The sequence below is a fragment of the Convolutriloba macropyga genome, chromosome 1 (genome assembly GCF_964194025.1).
Source record: "Convolutriloba macropyga chromosome 1, txConMacr16.3, whole genome shotgun sequence".
Lineage (NCBI taxonomy): Eukaryota > Metazoa > Xenacoelomorpha > Acoela > Convolutidae > Convolutriloba > Convolutriloba macropyga.
In genome coordinates, this window is record NC_134468.1 from 64,825,415 (window position 1) to 64,844,159 (window position 18,745).

The window sequence follows — 18,745 nt, forward strand, 5'->3', positions numbered from 1 at the left end:
TTATTTCTCAACTAATGGGTATAGGTGACTCAAAGTGATAAAACAAACGTGTGGCAGTCTAAATTTGGTAATTATAAAAAGAAAATCAAGATTAGTGATATATAGAGTCAAGTTCTGCAATTTCGTCAGATGTTTCTCTAAAGTCGTTTCGTATTTCAAAAATCAGATGTTACTCAATGGGTCAAGGAGTTCTTGAATGTTGCTCATACTATTTTCGTAGTATCCACTACTCAATTCGATTGTAATAAACCGGCCATTTTTGCATTGGTGTCAATACTTGAAAAATTGAAACATTAAAGAAAAGATTCTCAACTATTGGGTCTAGGGCTTCAAAGTGATATAACAAATGTGTGACAGGCTTACGTTGGCCATGATGTAAAGAAATCAAGATTAGTGATACATGAAGTCAAGTTTTGCAATTTCGTCAGATGTTTCTCTAAATTCGTTTCGTATTTCAAAAATATGATGTTACTCTATGGGTCAAGGGGTTCTTGAATGTTGCTCTTTCTATTTTCGTAGTATCTACTTTTCAATTATATTGTAATGAGCTGGCAATGTTTGCTTTGTGGTCAATACGTGAAAAATTGGAAGATTAGAAAAGAAAAGTTCGGAAACGCAAAAAAATGTGTCTGTTTTTTATTCCATGGGTCAAGGCATTGTTGAATTTTGCACATACTATTTACGTAGTACATACTATTCACCTCAACTACAATAAACTGGCAATTTTTGCTTTGAGGTCAGTACTTGAAAAATTGAAACATAAGAAAAGTTCGGAAACACAAAAAAAAATTCGTCTGTTTTTTAAGTAAAATGTCTTCTTATTTCTCAACTATTGGGTCTAGGTGACTCAAAGTGAAAAAACAAACGTGTGGCAGTCTAAAATTGGCCAAATTGAAAAGAAATTGAAGATTAGAGATATTTGAAATCAAGTTATGCAATTTCATCAGATGTTTCTATAAATTCGTTTCGTATTTCAAAAATATGATGTTATTCTATGGGTCAAGGAATTGTCGAATGTTGCTCATACTATTTTCGTAGTGTCTACTACTCAATTCGCAAGTAACAAATTGGCAATTTTTGCTTTGGGGTCAATCCTTGAAAAATTGAAACATTAAAGAAAATTTTGGAAACGCAAAAATTTCGTCTGTTTTTTATGTAAAATGTGTTGTTATTTCTCGACTATTGAGTCTATGTGGTTCAAAGTGATATAACAAACGTGTGACAGGCTTACGTTGGCCATGATGTAAAGAAATCAAGATTAGTGATACATGAAATCAAGTTTTGCAATTTCGTCAGATTTTTCTCTAAATTCGTTTCGTATTTCAAAAATATGATGTCACTCTATGGGTCAAGGAGTTCTTGAGTGTTGCTCTTTCTATTTTCGTAGTATCTACTTTTCAATTATATCGTAATGAGCTGGCAATTTTTGCTTTGTGGTCAATACTTGTGAAATTGGAAGATTAGAAAAGAAGGAGTTCGGAAACGCAAAAAATTCGTCTGTTTTTTATTCCACGGGTCAAGGCATTGTTGAATTTTGCACATACTATTTTCGTAGTACATACTGTTCACCTCAATTACAATAAACTGGCAATTTTTGCTTTGAGGTCAGTACTTGAAAAATTGAAACATAAGAAAAGTTCGGAAACACAAAAAAAAATTCGTCTGTTTTTTAAGTAAAATGTCTTCTTTTTTCTCAACTATTGGGTCTAGGTGAATCAAAGTGAAAAAACAAACGTGTGGCAGTCTAAAATTGGCCATTTTAAAAAGAAATTGAAGATTAGAGATATTTGAAATCAAGTTATGCAATTTCATCAGATGTTTCTAAAAATCCTTTTCGTATTTCAAAAATATGATGTTATTCTATGGGTCAAGGAAATGTCGAATGTTGCTCATACTATTTTCGTAGTATCTACTATTCAATTCGCTTGTAATAAACTGGCAATTTTTGCTTTGGGGTCAATCCTTGAAAAATTGAAACATTAAAGAAAATTTTGGAAACGCAAAAATTTCGTCTGTTTTTTTTGTAAAATGTGTTGTTATTTCTCGACTATTGAGTCTATGTGGTTCAAAGTGATATAACAAACATTTTGCAGGCTAATGTTGGCCATGATGTAAAGAAAATCAAAACTAGTGATATATGAAGTCAAGTTTTGCAATTTCGTCAGATGTTTCTCTAAAGTTGTTTCGTATTTCAAAAATCTGATGTTACTCAATGGGTCAAGGAGTTGTTGAATGTTGCTCAATCTATGTTCGTAGTATCTTCTACTCAATTACATTGTAATAAACTGGCAATTTTTGCTTTGGGGTCAATACTTGAAAAAATGGAAGATAAGAAATGAAAAGTTTGGAAACGCAAAAAATTAGTCCGTTTATTTTGTAAACTGTCTTCTTATTTCTCGACTATTGGGTCAAAGTGGTTCAAAGTGATATAACAAACATTTGGCAGGCTAAAAATGGCAATGATTTGAAGAAAAACAAGATCAGTGATATAAGAAGTCAAGTTTTGCAATTTCGTCAGATGTTTCTCTAAGTCGTTTTGTATTTCAAAAATATGATGTTATTCTACGGGTCAAAGAATTGTTGAATTTTGCACATAGTATTTTCGTAGTATATACCATTCAATTCAATTGTAATAAAATGGCACTTTTTGCTGTGAGGTCAATACTTGAAAAATTGAAACATTAGAGAAGAAAAGTTCGGAAACGCAAAAAAATTAGTCTGTTTTTTTAAATAAAATGTCTTCCTATTTCTCAACTATTGGGTCTAGGTGACTCAAAGTGATAAAACAAACGTGTGGCAGTCTAATATTGGCCATTAGAAAAAGAAATTGAAGATTAGTGATATATGAAATCAAGTTATGCAATTTCATCAGATGTTTCTCTAAAGTCAATTCGTATTTCAAAAACAAATTGTTACTCTATGGATCAAAACTTGAAAAATTGGAAGATTGGAAAAGAAAAGTTTGGAAACGCAAAAAATTTGTACGTTTTTAATGTAACATGTCTTCTTATTTTTCGACTATTGGGTCAAAGTGGTTCAAAATGATATAACAAACGTTTGGCAGGCGTACGTCGGCCATGATGTAAAGAAAATCAAGATTAGTGTTACATGAAGTCAAGTTTTGCAATTTCGTCAGAGGTTTCTCTAAATTCGTTTCGTATTTCAAAAATATGATGATACTCTATGGGTCAAGGAGTTCTTGAATGTCGCTCATTCTATTTTCGTAGTATCTATTACTCAATTACATTATAATAAATTGGCAATTTTTGCTTTGGGGTCAATACTTGAAAAATTGAAACATTAGAGAAGAAAAGTTCGGAAACGCGAAAAATTCGTCTGTTTTTTATGTAAAATGTCTTGTTATTTCTAGAGTATTGGATCTAGATGGTTCAAAATGATATAACTAAAGTGGGGCAGGTTCACGTGGGCCATGATAAAAAGAATCAAGATTAGTGATATATGAAGTCAAATTTTGCATTTCGTCAGATGTTTCTCTAAAGTCGTTTCGTTTTTCAAAAATATGACGTTTTTCTATGGGTCGAGGAGTTGTTGAATGTTGCTCATACTATTTTCTTTGTATACGATATTCAATTCAATTATAATATACTGGCAATTTTTGCTTTGAGGTCAGTACTTGAAAAATTGAAACATCAGAGAAGAAATGTTCGGAAGTGCAAAAATTCGTCTGTTTTTCATGTAACTTGTCTAGTTTTTTTCAACTAATGGGTCTAGGTGACTCAAAGTGATGAAACAAACGTGTGGCAGTCTAAAATTGGCCATTATAAAAAAATTGAAGATTAGTGATATATGAAATCAAGTTATGCAATTTCATCAGATGTTTCTCTAGAGTCGTTTCGTATTTCAAAAACATGATGTTACTCTATGGGTCAAGGAGTTGTTGAATCTTGCTCATTCTATTTTCGTAGTATCTTCTACTCAATTACATTATAATAAATTGGCAATTTTTGCTTTGGGGTCAATACTTGAAAAATTGAAACATTAGAGAAAAAATGTTCGGAAACGTGAAAAATTCGTCTGTTTTTTATGTAAAATGACTTGTTATTTCTCGACTATTGGATCTAGGTGGTTCAAAATGATATATCTAAAGTGGGGCAGGTTCAGGTGGGCCAAGATAAGAAAGAATCAAGATTAGTGATATATGAAGTCAAATTTTGCAATTTCGTCAGATGTTTCTCTAAAGTCGTTTCGTTTATCAAAAAATGATGTTTTTCTATGGGTCGAGGAGTTGTTGAATGTTGCTCATACTATTTTCGTAGTATACGATATTCAATTCAATTATAATAAACTGGCAATTTTTGCTTTGAGGTCAATATTGAAACATTGAAACATCAGAGAAGAAATGTTCGGAAGTGCAAAAATTCGTCTGTCTTTCATGTAAATTGTCTAGTTTTTTTCAACTAATGGGTCTAGGTGACTCAAAGTGATAAAACAAACGTGTGGCAGTCTAAAATTGGCCATTATTAAAAAAATTGAAGATTAGTGATATATGAAATCAAGTTATGCAATTTCATCAGATGTTTCTCTAAAGTCGTTTCGTATTTCAAAAACATGATGTTACTCTATGGGTCAAGGACTTGTTGAATGTTGCTCATTCTATTTTCGTAGTATCTACTACTCAATTACATTATAATGAATTGGCAATTTTTGCTTTGGGGTCAATACTTGAAAAATTGAAACATTAGAGAAGAAAAGTTCGGAAACGTGAAAAATTCGTCTATTTTTTATGTAAAATGTCTTGTTATTTCTCGACTATTGGATCTAGGTGGTTCAAAATGATATAACTAAAGTGGGGCAGGTTCACGTGGGCCATGATAAAAAGAATCAGGATTAGTGATATATGAAGTCAAATTTTGCAATTTCCTCAGATGTTTCTCTAAAGTCGTTTCGTATTTCAAAAATATGATGTTACTCTATGGGTCAAGGAGTTGTTGAATGTTGCTCATACTACTTTCGTAGTATCCACTACTCCATATGATTGTAATATACTGGCATTTTTTGCTTTGGGGTCAATACTTCAAAAACTGAAACATTAGAGAAGAAATGTTCGGAAGCGCCAAAAAAGTCGTATGTTTTTCATGTAAATTCTATTGTTATGTCACAACTATTGGGTCTAGGTGACTCAAAGTGATAAAACAAACGTGTGGCAGTCTAAAATTGGCCATTATAAAAAGGAATTGAAGATTAGTGATATATGAAATCAAGTTACGCAATTTCATCAGATGTTTCTCTAGAGTCGTTTCGTATTTCAAATGATGTTACTCTATGGGTCGAGGAGTTGTTGAATGTTGCTCATTCTATTTTCGTAGTATATACTATTCAATTTAATTATAATAAACTGGCAATTTTTGCTTGGGGGTAAATACTTGAAAAATTGAAAGATTAGAGAAGAAAAGTTCGGAAACCTGAAAAATTCGTCTGTTTTTATGTAAAATGTCTTTTTATTTATTTCTCGACTATTGGATCCAGGTGGTTCAAAATGACATAACTAAAGTGAGGCAGGTTCACGTGGGCCATGATAAAAAGAATCACGATTAGTGATATATGAAGTCAAATTTTGCAATTTCGTCAGATGTTTCTCTAGAGTCGTTTCGTATTTCAAAAATATGATGTTACTCTATGGGTCAAGGAGTTGTTGAATGTTGCTCATACTATTTTCGTAGTATCCACTACTCCATTTGATTGTAATAAACTGGCATTTTTTGCTTTGGGGTGAGTACTTGAAAAATTGAAACATTAGAGAAGAAATGTTCGGAATCGCAAAAAAGTTGTCTGTATTTCATGTAAATTGTCTTGTTATTTCACAACTATTAGGTCTAGGTGACTCAAAAGGATAAAACAAACGTGTGGTAGTCTAAAATTGGCCATTATAAAAAGAAATTGAAGATTAGTGATATATGAAATCAAGTTATGCAATTTCATCAGATGTTTCTCTAGAGTCGTTTCGTATTTCAAAAACATGATGTTACTCTATGGGTCAAGGACTTGTTGAATGTTGCTCATTCTATTTTCGTAGTATCTACTACTCAATTACATTATAATGAATTGGCAATTTTTGCTTTGGGGTCAATACTTGAAAAATTGAAACATTAGAGAAGAAAAGTTCGGAAACGTGAAAAATTCGTCTATTTTTTATGTAAAATGTCTTGTTATTTCTCGACTATTGGATCTAGGTGGTTCAAAATGATATAACTAAAGTGGGGCAGGTTCACGTGGGCCATGATAAAAAGAATCAGGATTAGTGATATATGAAGTCAAATTTTGCAATTTCCTCAGATGTTTCTCTAAAGTCGTTTCGTATTTCAAAAATATGATGTTACTCTATGGGTCAAGGAGTTGTTGAATGTTGCTCATACTACTTTCGTAGTATCCACTACTCCATATGATTGTAATATACTGGCATTTTTTGCTTTGGGGTCAATACTTGAAAAATTGAAACATTAGTGAAGAAATGTTCGGAATTGCAAAAAAAGTCTGTTTTTCATGTAAATTGTCTGGTTATTTCACAACTATTGGATCTAGGTGACTCAAAGTGATAAAAGAAAGTGTGGTAGTCTGAAATTGACCATTATAAAAAGAAATTGAAGATTAGTGATATATGAAATCAAGTTATGCAGTTTCGTCAGATGTTTCTCTAAAGTCGTTTCGTATTTCAAAAAAATGATGTTACTCTATGGGTCAAGGAGTTGTTGATTGTTGCTCATTCTTATTCGAAGGCTCCACTATTCAATTAAATTGTAATAAACTGGCAATTTTTGCTTTGGTGTCAATATCTGAAAAATTGGAGGATTAGAAAAGAAAAGTTTGGAAACGCAAAAAATTCGTCCGTTTTTTATGTAAATTGTCTTGTTATTTCTCGACTGTTGGATCTAGGTGGTTCAAAATGAAATAACAAACGCTTGGCAGGTTGATGCTGGCCATGTGTAAAGAAATTCAAGATCAGTGATATATGAAGTCAAGTTCTGCAATTTCGTCAGATGTTTCTCTAAAGTTGTTTTGTATTTCAAAATTAAGATGTTATTCTGTGGGTCAAGGAATTGTTAAATGTTGCACATACTATTTTCGTAGTATCTACTATTCAATTAGATTGTAAAAAAACTGGCAATTTTCGCTTTGGGGTCAATACTTGAAAAATTGGAAGATTAGAAAAGAAAAATTCGGAATTGTAAAAAATTGGTCTGTTTTTTATGTAAATTGTCTTGTTATTTCTCCACTATTGGGTCAAGGTGGTTCAAAACGAATAAACAAACGCTTGGCAGGCTAACGTTGGCCATGTGTAAAGAAATTCAAGATCAGTGATATAAAGTCAAATTCTGCAATTTCGTCAGATGTTTCTCTAAAGTTGTTTTGTATTTCAAAATTAAGATGTTATTCTATGGGTCAAGGAATAGTTAAATGTTGCACATACTATTTTCGTAGTATCTACTATTCAATTAAATTGTAAAAAACTGGCAATTTTTGCTTTGGGGTCAATACTTGAAAAATTGAAGATTAGAAAAGAAAAATTCGGAATTGTAAAAAATTGGTCTGTTTTTTATTTCTCGACTATTGGGTCTAGGTGGTTCAAAGTGATATAACAAACGCTTGGAAGTCTAAAATTGGCTATTATAAAAAGAAATGTAAGATTAGTGATATATTAAATCAGGTTTTGCAATTTCGTCAGATGTTTCTCTAAAGTCGTTTTGTATTTCAAAATATGATGTTACTCTATGGGTCAAGGAGTTGTTGATTGTTGCTCATTCTGTTTCCGTAGTATCTACTATCCAATTACATTGTAATAAACTGGAAACTTTTGCTTTGGGTCAAAACTTGAAAAATTGGAAGATTGGAAAAGAAAAGTTTGGAAACGCAAAAATTTTGAACGTTTTTAATTTAAATTGTCTGGTTATTTCTCGATTATTGGGTCAAGGTGGTTCAAATTGACATAACAAACGCTTGGCAGGGTAACTTTGGCCATGTGTGAAGAAATTCAAGATCAGTGATATATGAAGTCAAGATTTGCAATTTTGCCAAATGTTTCTCTAAAGTCGTTCCGTATTTGATTCGTATTTCAAAAATATGATATTGCTCTATGGGTCAAGGAGTTGTTGAATGTTGCTCATTCTATTTTCGTAGTATGTACTATCCAATTAAATTGTAATAAACTGGAAACTTTTGCTTTGGGTCAAAACTTGAAAAATTGGAAGATTGGAAAAGAAAAGTTTGGAAACGCAAAAATTTTGTATGTTTTTAATGTAAATTGTCTTGTTATTTCTCGACTATTGCGTCAAGGTGGTTCAAATTGATATAACAAACTCTTGGCAGTCTAAAATTGGCCATTATAAAAAGAAACTCAAGATTAGTGATATATGAAATCAAGTTTTGCAATTTCGTCAGATGGTTCTCTAAAGTCGTTTCGTATTTCAAAATATGATGTTACTCTATGGGTCAAGGAAATGTTGGTTGTTGGTCATTCTATTTTCATAGTATCTACTATCCAATTACATTGTAATAAACTGGAAACTTTTGCTTTGGATCAAAACTTGAAAAATTGGAAGATTGGAAAAGAAAAGTTTGGAAACGCAAAAAATTTGTACGTTTTTAATGTAACATGTCTTCTTATTTTTCGACTATTGGGTCAAAGTGGTTCAAAATGATATAACAAACGTTTGGCAGGCTAACGTTGGCCATGATGTAAAGAAATTCAAGATCAGTGATATATGAAGTCAAGTTTTCCAATTTCGTCAGATATTTCTCTAAAGTCGTTTTGTATTTCAAAAATATGATGTTATTCTATGGGTTAAGGAATTGTTGAATGTTGCACATACTATCTACTATTCAATTAGATAGTAATAAACTGGCTTGCCTAGGGGTCAATACTTGAAAAATTGGAAGATTGGAAAAGAAAAGTTTGGAAACGCAAAAAATTTGTACGTTTTTAATGTAAATTGTCTTGTGATTTCTTGTCTATTGGGTCAAAGTGGTTCAAAATGATATAACAAACGTTTGGCAGGCTAACGTTGGCCATGATGTAAAGAATATCAAGATCAGTGATATATGAAGTCAAGTTTTGCAATTTCGTCAGATGTTTCTCTAAAGTCGTTTTGTATTTCAAAAATATGATGTTATTCTATGGGTTAAGGAATTGTTGAATGTTGCACATACCATTTTCATAGTATCTACTATACAATTAGATTGTAATAAATTGGCAGTTTTCGCTTTGGGGTCAATACTTGAAAAATTGGAAGATTAGAAAAGAAAAGTTTGGAAACGTAAAAAATTCGTCTGTTTTCTATGTAAAATGTCTTGTTATTTCTTGACTATTGGGTCTAGTTGGTTCAAAGTGATATAACAAACGTTAGGCAAGCTAACGTTGGCCATGATGTAAAGAAATTCAAGAGCAGTGATATATGAAGTCAAGTTTTGCAATTTCGTCAGATGTTTTTCTAAAGTCGTTTCGTATTTCAAAATAATGATGTTACTCTATGGGTCAAGGAATTTTTAAATGTTGCTCAAACTTTTTTCATAGTATCTACTATTCAATTAGATAGTAATATTTTGGATGATTTAGAAAAGTTCAAGATTAGTGATATATAAAGTCAACTTTTGCGATTTTGTCAAATGTTTCTCAAAAATTCAAACTTATTTAAAAAATGAAGTAGGACTTTCTGGGTCACAGAGTTGCTCAAGGTTACCCATACTGTTTTGGCAGTGCCTGTTGTTCATAAAGATGGTAAGGCAACAGGTTTTTTTTTGTATTGGCGTCTTTGTTTAAATTTTTGGGGTAAATTTTAAAAAATCGATTATTTTTTAAATGTCCATACCTGTGTGCCCTTACAGGCATCTTCTCCATGTGCTGTTTTTTAATTGTGCTTTGTTTCTTTGCTTTTATGATGTGCTAATTTATTCCTGGCTTATCCGCGAATTTAACAGTATATATGTCTTGAAAAAGAGCCTCCCTTTTTGCTTATTCTACAAGAAAAAAAGAAAAACAGTCAAATTTGTTCCTTATAGTTTGAGAAGCTCATAAGGACTCACGAAAAAACCAGGACTCCTTCATAAATGCCTCCGATTTTTTGTTATGGAGAAGTAGTAACCAGTTTTGCTAGAGCTTGCTTAGGAAAAAAAGTTAGTATTTCTTACGAAATTTGCGATTTTCGCGGTTAGCGAATTTTAAAATAGGTATCTTTCATCGGGTCAAGGAGTTGTTCAAATTAAACCAAAATAGGTACAGAGTATCCACTGTTTACCCAAAGTGTAAAACAAAAAGATTTTCTGCTAAAGCTTGGCTAGGAAAAAAGTTTGTATTTCATACGGTAGTTTGCGATTAAATCGGATATTTAATTTTTAAATAAAGTAATTTTCATCGGGTCAAGAAGTTATTCAAATCAAACCAAACTCGGTATGGAGTGTCCCATATGTACCTAGATTGTAAAACAAAAGAAGTTTTTTCTATAGCTTGTATAGCAAAAAAGTTAGTTTTTCATACGGAAATTTGCGAGTTTTGCGAATAACGAATTTTTAATATATTTATTTTTATTTGGGTCAAGAAGTTGTCCAACGTGAACCAATCCTGGCATGGAGTATCCACTTTGTGTGTAGAGAGTAGGACAAAAAGAACTTTTAATCAGTTTTCGTAGGAAAAAAGTAAGTTTTTCATACAGAAATTTGCGAATTTCCCGATTAGCGAATTTTAATAAAAAGGTCTTTTTCATCGGGTCAAGGTTGTTCAAATTAAACCAAACTGGGTATGGAATTTCCCTTGTGTGCCCAAAGTCTAAAACAAAAGATTTTTTGCTATAGATTGCCCAGGAAAATATTTAGTATTTCGTACGAAAACTCGCGATTAATTCGGATAGTTAATTTTTAAATATAGTATTTTTCATCGGGTCAAGAAAATTTTCAAATGGAACCAAACTCGGTATGGAGTATCCCCTGGGTAGCTAAAGTGTAAAACGAAAAGAATTTTTGCTATAGCTTGTGTAGGAAAAAAGTTAGTTTTTCATTCGAAAATTTGCAGAAATTTGTGAATTTCGCGAATAGCGAAATTTAAAAACAGGTCTTTTTCATCGGGTCAAGGAATTGTTCAAATCGAACCAAGATCGGTATTGAGTATCCCCTGGGTAGCTGAAGTGTAAAACGAGAAGAATTTTTGCTATAGCTTGTGTAGGAAAAAAGTTCTTATTTAAAAGAGAATTTGCGAATTTCAATTATAGTCAGTTGTTTTATAGTCATTTTTCATTTATCATTTATAGTCACTTTGCAAATTATTACGCTTTGTTTTGTTTGGAGATAGAATTTGAGCTTGGTTTTTTAACTAACGCTCTTCTCAAAATCTCCTATAATTGTTTGTTTGTAACTCCGTCGTAGCCGGTCCCCAGCCCGGTTGAGAGAAGGAGGGGAACACACCAAAAACATACTGGAAAATCTCAAAAAGTTTATCGTTAGTTCATCTGTAGATTCTTTCCGACAGCATTTAACCTATGTCAGCTCTCGAAACGTCCTCTGATCAGACGAAAGTGCGCTCGAAAGCTCCTCGGATCAGACAAAAGTGCGCTCGAAACGTCCTCTTATCAGACAAAAGTGCGGTCGAAACGTCTCTCTGATCAGACAAAAGTGCGGTCGAAAGGTCTCTCTGATCAGACAAAAATGCGTTCGAAACGTCCCCGATTAGACTAAAAGGCGCTCCAAAACCTCCCCTGATGAGACTAGTGTGCGCTCGAAAACCTCCCCAGATCAGAACAGTGTGCGTTCGAAGTTGTCTGAGATCAGACTAGTGTGCGCTCGAATCTGCCTCTGATCAGACCGTCCCAGAACGAAGTGAACCCTGATCAGACAGTTCCAGACCATTGTCCAGACGAGAGTGCGCTCGAAGTTTTTCCCAGACCATGTAATTCGAGCGCACCGGGAACATGTGTGCGCTCGAAACTCGTCTGATCAGTGGTCACTTCGGTGTGGCCACCTCAACCTGGTTAATGACATGTTGCAGAAAAATTGCAATCGCAACCGACCAAGCAAATGACTCTCAAACGACTGGCGAGTGGTTGCCTTTGTAAGTACGTACCTAGAGCTTAGGGGGGCGAACTTTAGCTCAATTGAAGGGGCGTAAGTTGGGTACACCGGCGGTGGAGGGGGGAAGTGTCGAGCGCGTTGGGTTACAGGTGGCACAATGAGCAGGGGCGGGGATTTGGGGGGTTGAAGGCGGCAGAGGGGGCTGATGGCTGATTTGGGAGTAGGATTGAAGCCGGGGCGAGGGTGGGGTGAGAAATGTAGGGGTCAAACCCTCAGAAGCGTCCTTCATATCATCAATTAACGTTTTATATACAAAAACGTTTCATTGAATTGCAAACTTATAAACATAAAAGCCGACTGGCTCTGAGAGCCTCTAATGCCCTCCGGGCGCTACTTGTTTATCCTGTTGTTGTGCAGAAGAAAATCAAATGAGTCAGAGGAAAAATCTGTCAAACTAACAATCGCATAAAAAGAACACAAGATAATATAACTGCTACAACGAGGAATTGTTTAAGAGCAATTATTTAGCTCTTGATATGTTAAAGTAGGCGTCCACCAAGCAATTGAAGTTAATTTTTTTCACTTGAAACATCAATGTATAAAACATTCTCGAAAGTTTTTCGTTTGAGCCCTCAGTACGTTTTGCGCCCACCAGTAATAGATCACTTGTCATTACATAGTAAACCATTAGGTAAAGATATAACACGTGCGTATGGAGGTGCAAATATTGTGCTCATACTAAGCTCAAGGGAGGGAGGCACAAACGGAAAAAATCTCTCCTCCCGAAGCTACTCAAAGCATTTGATCATGACTCCAAAATATAATAAAAAATGTTATTAAGAGATGATAAGAAAACCATTGAAAGTATATTAATTGTTCAAAGTATGAAATGTTTTACGTAACGCAATCCAAGTGCTGATTGACTTCCTGGTTATTTATAAAATGAGTGAATGCAACAAGGAGCCAACACGTGCTATTTATACAACATTGTCCCCAAGTTTTCATTTTGTTATGTGTGATCTATTGATCTTTGATCTTTTAAAGACATTAATTACCAGAGTAAAATGCTAGGAAAGATCAGATGTCATGAGAAGTTAAGGAAGTTGTCAATTAAAAAAGATCACATGAAGGTAAAAGTGCGGTAGTTTGGGGAAATATATAGAGGCTGAATTTCGTGCTAATCGCCACTGTTGTCAACTATCATTTCTGATTAAAATGTTCGATTACAAGAGTTGTCTCCGTGTTCTCATTAGCCGAAAGGTTATGGTCCCGGAGTTTTTCTAAGTTAAGTAGTCAATCTCCTCTTAGACAAACATTGTGGGCTGTGGGACTTCATCTGTCGAGTCAAGAGCTCCTGTGCCTGGTTGAGAGAGACTTCAAATGTGGATTGCTAAATTTGTGTAGCTAATCAGGGGGCCTGTTGTGTCAAGCGTGAGTGGCGCTGTTGTTCGGTATCAGTAGGGATCACGATGGTTCACAGTTGTCGTTCAATTCTGTCACGGAGCTGTCGGAGAACAAGGATTGCTTAGTTAAAAACAGCTCAGCTTAAACAACTGTTTTTTTCAATTTTTTGTGCTTTGCTTCTTTAACATACAAATATGGTCGAAAGACACATAAGTTGACCGTAAAACATTTCTTAAATAAGACTAAGTTAATGGTTTGAGTACATTATTCTCGGAGGGTTTCGGTATCCTTAATGTGCTTAATAGCCGCTGAAAAACGCGGGCTCAACGTCGATGTCCAACTTGTGATTTTGTCAAGGAAGCTACTGGATTTGAACAAAACACCAACTTCTAGATTAAATTAGTCGACAAAACTTTTTTGGTTAGTTTTTTGTTTTCCTAACGGTACTACAGTATACAACAAGTAAAACCTGGTGCTTTAAAAATTTTTTCGGTACACTCAAACCTAACGACTCACCACATCGTTATCCTAAAACTCAGCCTCCAACAGGCACCAGATTCAAAACAACTGTATAAAGCAAAAAGTTTTGATGTCCGACAAAACGAGATTTTACCCTCAATTCCTACTATTTTTGTAAAAGAATTTTAAACCTAGAGCAATAATAGAGCATTAATTTTCAATCAGTAGGAAACAATTACTGTTAAAAAGAAAATAAGGCGGTCCTAAAAATGAGCTCAAAAACAGACAGATTGATTTTCAGCGGGCGTAAAGATGATTTCTTGTACCTTGATGAAAAATTTCAGGCTCGTATGCACGCGCTAAAACTTGGCAAAGTTCTTTTTGGAAAAGCTACCTATCTGGATTAAATGCAAGCTTATAGAAATAATTCTTCGGAGGAGCAAAGAAGGCAAGCTATAGAAAAAGCCTGGGAAATTTTAGAAAAGAAGTTTTTGTCGTACGAGTTAAGCAGCATTAGATAAAAAATCAGATTTTCTTCTTAGAATTTACAAGAGTGATGGCACTAGTGCGTCGGATGTACTGCGTTAATGTTTCAAAACGAGAGAGTTCCGCTATATAAATTAATGGCAGTTTTAAGGCGCCTTAAAAAGACTTCAAGTAAGAGTATAGTACAATAATCTCACCAGAAGAGATGAAATGCAATACAACTTACCACTAGTGAATGAAGAAATCTGTGAACAAATGTCTGTCTCAATATTCTTAAAAGGGCATCCGGAGGAATATGAAATTTTCGCAACACTCGTGAAAAACAGCAAAGACCAGAAATCTCTAGAGGAAATTGAGTAACACCTGATCAGCATCGATAATGAAAATATAAACAATAGAGGGCGGTTTCTTCAATATAGAACAGAAGGGTTTCAACTGCCGTGAAACGCGACATCACAAAAGACTGTAGGCTTAAGAAAACTTTTCAGGAACTAACCAAAGCTTCCGCAATGAATTGTTTAAAGTGTGGTGAGAACAGATATACAGCTAAAATTTGTAGAAGGCAACAAAAATCTGAGAATTTTGTAAGCCAAAGCAGGAGAACCACACAGAGGGGCTCGAAAAATTTAATTGAGAAGCAGAATTTAGAAGACGAAGAGTTCTTTTCCTTCTTTCAATTTTCGTAAAGCAACCTTGCAATAGAACTGCTTTTGGACTTAGGTGCTACCAGTCTTATGATTAAGGACAGGACAGGACCTCATTCGGAAGTTTAGACAAGGAGTATTCTGGTACCATCACTAATGTAAACAATAGTAAATATTAATATATTTGAAAATTAGAGCACAGATATATAGCTAAACCTTGTAGAAGGCAACAAAAATCTGAGAAGTTTGTAAACCAAAGCAGGAGAACCACACAGAGGGGCTCCAAAAATTTAACTGAGAAGCAAAATTTAGAAGAAAAAGAGTTCTTTTCCTTCTTTCATTATTCGTAAAGCAATCTTGCAATGGAAGTGGTTTTGGACTTAGGTGCTACCAGTCATATGATTAAGGACAGAACCTCATTCGTAGGTTTAGACAAGGAGTATTCTGGTAGAATCACTAATGTAAACAATAGTAAATAATAAATTAGATAAAAAGGAAAACTTGAAATCAGAGTTTTGGATTCCATTGGCCCAGAGGGAAAAAAGATTAAGCAAGGCGTTGTTTGTGCCCAATGTTAAAAAGAATCTGGTATCAGTGTAAATTCGTAGAGCAAAATTGAGGTCTTCTTTGGTAGGACTACAGAAATACAAATTAAAAAGGACACATTGTTTCTTTTGGAGGAAAGAGATAGTTTGTTTATCTGGAACAATATTGACTACGGAAAATGTCAGAGCAGTGCAATGTAGCTAGTGGAGATTCCCCTAGATTGCGGCATAACTGTTTAGGTCCCAACAATGTAGAGGACATTTCCAAACTAAAAGAAGGCACAGTAGGACTAAAACTATGCGAGCAGGATTAAACAAACTTTGAAACATGTTAGCTAAATAATTCCAAGAAATCAGTGCCAAAAACTCAGGAACAAGAGCAAGTGAAGAGTTAGAAATTGTCTCAACAACAAATTTGTGCCCATCAAGCCGGAAGCTGTCGATCGCCACAGTTATTCAATAGGTTGAGTGGATACTTTTAGCAGCTATCAAAAATTTTGTTTTTTTTTGAGGTCAGGGGATGAGGCCATTGGAAGAGTTGAACAGACTTTTGAGGATATAAGACAAACCAGTAACCTTAGTTTGCGATTGGTCAGGGGAATATGTCTCAAATTACTTGAAACAATTATAAAGACCAAAAACTCTGATACTGGAATTCTGGGCACCGTATAAACCACAAGAAAACGGAAAAATTGAGAGGAACCCAAATGGCCAGATCTCTTTTACACCCGTTAAGTTTTGAGAAACGGGTATCGGCTATATGCAATTAATGTGTCAAAACAGATTAAAAACTTTGTTTCCCGTCGGTTATTTAGAGGAGACCTTTGAAGAAAAGTACAAAAAGAAAACTAACTTAGAATCTTTCAAATTTTTTTTGTTCAACTTTTGTTCATGTTGAAAATTGTTTTCGAGGCAAGATTGATAGAAATTCTCAAAAAGGAATGAATTTGTGTTCTTCAAAAAACAGTGAGACTTATCTTGAAGATATTCCAAGTAACACATGGATCTTTAACGTTAGGAAATCTCGGAATGTAACTTTCAACGAAGAAGAAATTTTTTTGAAGTTTAAGAAATAGAGTAAGCGAATGTCAACACGATTCAGTCGGATCGGGATAGAGAAAGAAACCCGGTAGCTTTTTTGGGAAATGGTGAATGAAGAATTACTGCCTAAGACCATAGATGAAGAAATTAGGATAAAACTTGTATGAAGCACTCAAATTAAAATACAACTCATTTGTGGAAATTAGAGTTTGGTAACTGGTAGAGAACAAAGGAAATAGTCCCATTAGTATCCGATAAAGAATTCCAGTACTGACGAGTACTGAAGAGCTATGCTGTATAAGGAGGCATCGTGTTGAAACAAATGGATATAAAAACAGCTTTCTTAGATGCTGACATTGAAGGAATTTTTATGCAACAGACCGAAGGGCACGAAAAATTTGACAAGCGAGGAAAACCATCAATTTGTAAGCTCAGGAAAAGTTTATTTGGATTGAAACACTCGAGTAGAAATTGGTACATAAAAATCAAAGTTTTCTTTATCCAGTTAGGTTTTACTGCGGCTATTCAAGATGAGCGCCTTTTTAAAAAGAAAGGCAAAACCTGGATAGCAGGAATGTTGTGTCATTGGGTAGATGACATGTTGGTATTAAGATTGCTGGAAGACATATGTGAAGTTTTTAAGAATAAAGGTAGTGAGCATTTCCAAATGAGCAGTTATGAAGAAAAAATTTAGCGAATGCGGAAAGCTTGCAAGATAAATTTAATATGAGCAAATCAAAAACTTTGGCAGCCCCATTAGACGTTCGAATGAAACTGTCAAAATTCGGTTCACAAAAAAATAGTCAGCAATGAGCATAGCGAAATGCAATTATGTGATAATAGGATTATAATGAGATGTTTGACTTATCTGGCATCCATATTTAGACCAGATATTGCGCACGCAGTTAATTTATTGAGTTCTTTTGTTCAAAACCCTGGACAGCGACACTGGAATGCGACAAAAGGGTGTTTACGTTACCTGAAAGGGACAAAAACAGGGATCATTTTTAGAGAAGGTGAGAAACTGGAGTTGACAGGGTTTTCAGACTCAGATTGGGCAGGCAACATAGACAATAGAAAAAGATCAATTGGTTTTTGATTTAAACTTAACTATATTTCAGTTGCAATCAGTTGGGCTAGTAAATTATAAAAGTGTAAACCTGCCTCAGGAGCTGAACTTAACGCTGTAGTCGAGGCAGTTAAAAAAGCCTTACATTTAGCAAACCTATTACAAGAAACATATTTAATAGTCCAGCAGCCAGTAAACGTCCTTGTAGACAATCAGGCTGGTTTTGTTCGTAGAAATAATTCGTTGAATAACGGAAAAACAAAAATTTAAGAAAGTGGACTACGTTTGAAGTTCAGTCGAGAGTCGGCTATTAGAGCTAAACTACTTGCCTACCGATTGCATGCCAGCAAAGTCTAACAAAAGCATTTGGGAGGACTCGGAACAAACACTTTACATGATAAGAGGAGCTTTGAAAGTATAATGTTAATTGTTTAAAGTATGAAAAATTACACGTAACTCAATCCATCTGCTGGTTTAAGTCTTGGTTATTTATGAAATGAGTGAATGCAACAAGGAGCAAACACGTGCTACTTATACCAATTTTGTCCCCCTTTTTCATATTGTTATGTGTGATCTATTGACCCTTGATCTTGATGTCATGAGAAGTCAAGGAAGTTGTAAATTAAAGGTGATCACCATAAATGTAAAAGGCGCGGTATTTGGTGTAAAATTTTTAGGCTGAATTTTGTGCTAATTGCTACTGTCGTCAACCATCAATTCTAATTTAAATATTTGATTATAAGATTTGACTCTGCGTTCCCATTAGCCAAAACCCATTAGCCCAAAGAACAACAAAATTGCGTACTTAGAGATTTGCAAGGCGTAAGGCTCTAGGAGAACAGTTAAGCAACTTAGTGTCCTCCAGGTTTTATCTGTTTGTCCCTTTTTGAGGACAGAAATCTAAACGGTCAGACAAAAACTGTATTCGACAAAAAATGGTAGTACAAAAAATTTCAGTAAAAAACAAACAGGACTATTATAATTGTCATAAAATTCGTTTGCGAGTTTAATGAAGCTCTTGAATTGAAACTGACAAGCTCGAAACTGAGCTTCTAGTTATGAACTTCAGAGATAGAAGGAAAAGAAAA

General features: G+C 34.2%; 3 protein-coding genes across 4 annotated transcripts in view; 1 reads left to right on the forward strand and 2 right to left on the reverse strand.

Annotated features, from left to right (window-relative positions):
- The window catches only part of LOC142350648 (uncharacterized), a 626,363-nt gene that overhangs the window by 113,956 nt on the left and 493,662 nt on the right, over window positions 1-18,745 (reverse strand). The gene's annotated exons all lie outside the window — the stretch shown is intronic.
- The window catches only part of LOC142341676 (splicing factor 3B subunit 2-like), a 542,910-nt gene that overhangs the window by 83,891 nt on the left and 440,274 nt on the right, over window positions 1-18,745 (forward strand). The gene's annotated exons all lie outside the window — the stretch shown is intronic.
- Window positions 1-18,745, reverse strand: part of LOC142350625 (uncharacterized) — a 72,810-nt gene that overhangs the window by 44,132 nt on the left and 9,933 nt on the right. The window lies entirely within an intron of this gene.